This window comes from Sinocyclocheilus anshuiensis, unplaced genomic scaffold (assembly GCF_001515605.1).
Source record: "Sinocyclocheilus anshuiensis isolate Anshui unplaced genomic scaffold, SAMN03320099.WGS_v1.1 scaffold2156, whole genome shotgun sequence".
Taxonomy (NCBI): domain Eukaryota; kingdom Metazoa; phylum Chordata; class Actinopteri; order Cypriniformes; family Cyprinidae; genus Sinocyclocheilus; species Sinocyclocheilus anshuiensis.
Genome location: NW_015546142.1, coordinates 9,417 through 12,877, shown reverse-complemented (window position 1 = coordinate 12,877; position 3,461 = coordinate 9,417). Strand labels below are relative to the sequence as shown.

At 35.0% G+C, this 3,461-nt stretch overlaps 1 pseudogene; it reads left to right on the top strand.

The window, feature by feature from the left end:
- Positions 1-3,461, top strand: part of LOC107701196 (zinc finger protein 239-like) — a 17,233-nt pseudogene that overhangs the window by 5,877 nt on the left and 7,895 nt on the right.

Below are 3,461 nucleotides of genomic sequence, written 5' to 3'. Positions count from 1 at the left end.
AGAGAAACCTTACAAGTGTTCACACTGTGACAAGAGATTCAGTGATTCAGCAAATCTGAAAACACACGAGAGGATCCACACTGAAGAGAAACCTTACAAGTGTTCACACTGTGACAAGAGATTCAGTGATTCATCAAGTCGGAAAAGACATGAGAGGATCTACACTGAAGAGAAACCTAACAAGTGTTCACACTGTGACAAGAGATTCAGTCAGTCAGTAAATCTGAAAACACATGAGAGGATCCACACTGGAGAGAAACCGTATCACTGCACTGCATGTGGGAAGTGTTTCAATAATTCATCTGCTCTACACAGTCATACAAAAAACTATCACAGTAAGTAGATCATCTTCAGATCCAGCACTTTCAGATCTGATGCTGCGTAAATGCGAAATGCGACACAATAATGCATCAAGCAATAAAATATCATCTGGATAAATCTGTCCTAACCACAAGTGGCATATCTAAAGTTTTCACAGTGAATAAAGTTAATCTTCATCTTCAAAACCAGCAGATTTAACTGTGAGATTCAGATCAACTCAAAGATGGAGTTCCTCTCCAAAGAACAATGTCCAAAAGTTTTATTCTTGTATATCATTTTGTTTCATGATATAAATGATATCATTATGCGTTCTTATGAGTTTCATATTATGTTCAGTTGTCTTAAAATGCATATGTATCACTTGTAGTTTGCTTACTCTTTCATGAAGGAAAGTAGAAGTTTTTACAAAGCGTTCGTGTTCAGGAAGCTGAAGAAGAGGCTGTAACACTTTTAAAGAGACACCAAGATTTATTTTTAACTTGTTCTTCATTGTTGTTTTTAAAATAAATCCTCCACTTATGATGAATTTTAGAAAATGCAGATATACTGTCATGTGGATTTGTAACTGAATCTTCTGTGCTTCTTCTGTAAGTATGGATGGTATCCGAACCCGGTATTAAATGAGCTCTGGGGCTAAAATATGAAAGACCATAGTATTTATAAGCTCTGATCTGGTGATCGGTTCTGCTTTCGGTACTGGAGAAATTATGAAAAACCACTTACAGTTTATTATTGCTACATAAAAGTTATCAAGCTAATTGCACCTTTCCAACTGTATGTATATGCGATAATATCAAGTAATTTGTCTATAATGTGTTTTCATTATTTGCAATCCAAAAGTGAGATATCTCTTGCATTTTAGGGCTGTGTGATTAATCTAATTTTATTTTAAATTTCGAGTTTGGCTTTGAGGTAAAGCGATGTATTGGAGAAAATCTGATGTGTGAATATACTGGATCGACGCATTAGTTCTTAAAGTGACAGCAGCCTAACAAACCTGTAGCCATCCGTATCATTAATGATAATAAAACAACAAAAGAAAAAAGTCCAATCTTTGCTCTTGACTGAATACCTTTAGTAGATTATAGAGTAGATCTGCTGAAGTCCAGAATGAGCTCTTTTGTTTTGTAGGTGTTGTTATCAGAGCAGCACAGCTCTAGTTCCTGGACTTCATCTCTGTATCCGAGTCATGCTCTCCTAAGATAAGTCCAATCACTGTAGTATGGTCTGCAGATCTGATGATGAACGAGTGCGAGTACAGTCACATGAGTACAGGAGTAGAGTAGAGCAGTGTTTCCCAACCTTTTTTTAGCCGCGGCACCCTTTGGAAATCAACTGTGCAACAAATATAGGTTACGCTCGTTTTTGTGACACTCTTAACGCATTTTATTTATTTTCTTTATATGTTTATTTGATTTAATCCATCTGATCGCACAGGCGCCTCACACGCACACAAACAACATTAGTTCTAACGTTGCCTGACATTTCAGCTATTCATCATAAAACTAAAATGCAGTCAACCAAACATAAAAGTTACACTGTTAATTTTAAAAGGTCCACTGTAAAATCAGCGCCCAAACAAACATTTTTGCGCATGTGAAGGATTTTACACTGATATTAGAGACATTTTATCCTACCCGTCAGATTGTCCTACTAGGGTTTACTGCGCATGCGCACATCAATATCGCATCCTTTTACTCACGCTGAATAACAATATTTAATGTATCTGCCTTACTGTAAGGGTAGGTTTAGGGTTGGGGTAGATGTAGACTTTAATAAAACACAATCACAAATGTAGTATTATCAGTGATACCTTCAGTCATTAAACAAATATTAAAAATATACTGTCTTTGTTGTTTCTACATTAATTTTAAGATTAAATGTGAAATTATTACAATATAAAGGTATATTTAAATTTAATATTAGGTGGGATCAATCGCGATTAATTTCAGAAAAAAAACATACGATTAATTCGTTAATTTTTTTTAACCGATTGACAGCACTCATTTATTTATTTGTGGGGTTGAATACTGCCACTTCTTTTTTCCACTTCAAGCACTGATTGTGTATCATATGCACGCCAAATTCAATTTCTGAGTTTAAATTGCACGCCAAATAGAAACAGAAAATCGTGCTATTGATACAATGTTAGGTGGGATTAATCGCGATTAATTTCAGAAAAAAAACATGCAATTAATTCGTTAATTTTTTAACCGATTGACAGCACTAATTTATTTATTTGTGGGGTTGAATACCGCCACTTCTTTTTTCCACTTCAAGCACTGATTGTGTATCATATTCACACCAAAGTTCATTTCTGAGTTTAAATCACACGCCGAATAGAAACAGAAAATCCTGCTGTTGATACGCATTTTCATTTCTTTAAATGGCATATCTGTCACACATTCTTAGCAGCTCACAATTATTTGTTGTACCATAGTTCTGCCCCTCTCAAAAGTAACAAAAAAGTTTTTAACAAAGTTAATGTAATGACTTATGCTTGATATTTGTCATTTGTTATTTACTTTGATTTATGGAGCAAAGTGGATTTCTTAACCTGATACATTAAAAATACTTACAGTATGTTAAAATAGCACAGAGCAATAACATATTTTACATCTATTCTAATGCATATCTCTGTAACTTAAAGAAGTAATAATAAAATAAAGAGACAAGTTATTTAACAATATGTTAAGGAGTGCCCTTTGAGGGCAGCCATAATGTTGAAGTGGCCCTCAGTGAAAATGAGTTTGACACCCCTGATATAGAGTCAGCAGAAATCTGATTTCAGTTCAAAGTGAAGTGACTTCGGAAAGTGAGCTGAGTGAAGCAGAGACATGAGGACTGCACGTCTGGCTGATGTCCACACTGAGCTTTCTGGACTCGTTTCTAGTCTTTAGCTCTCGATGAATCATGAGGATCAAACAGTGAACACAAAACACTAATTCTGCCTCTTCACTGAGATCTCATACATTAATGCTGAATGTGTCAACTGTTAGATGAAAAACACAAGGCAGGATGAACACATTGCTATTGTGCACATACACAGAAACTGTAAAGCATGGACCCTTTATATTTCTGCTATTGCATGCTCATTTTGTAAATGTAAGCTATTAATTTAAATTATTGACAAGTGACAA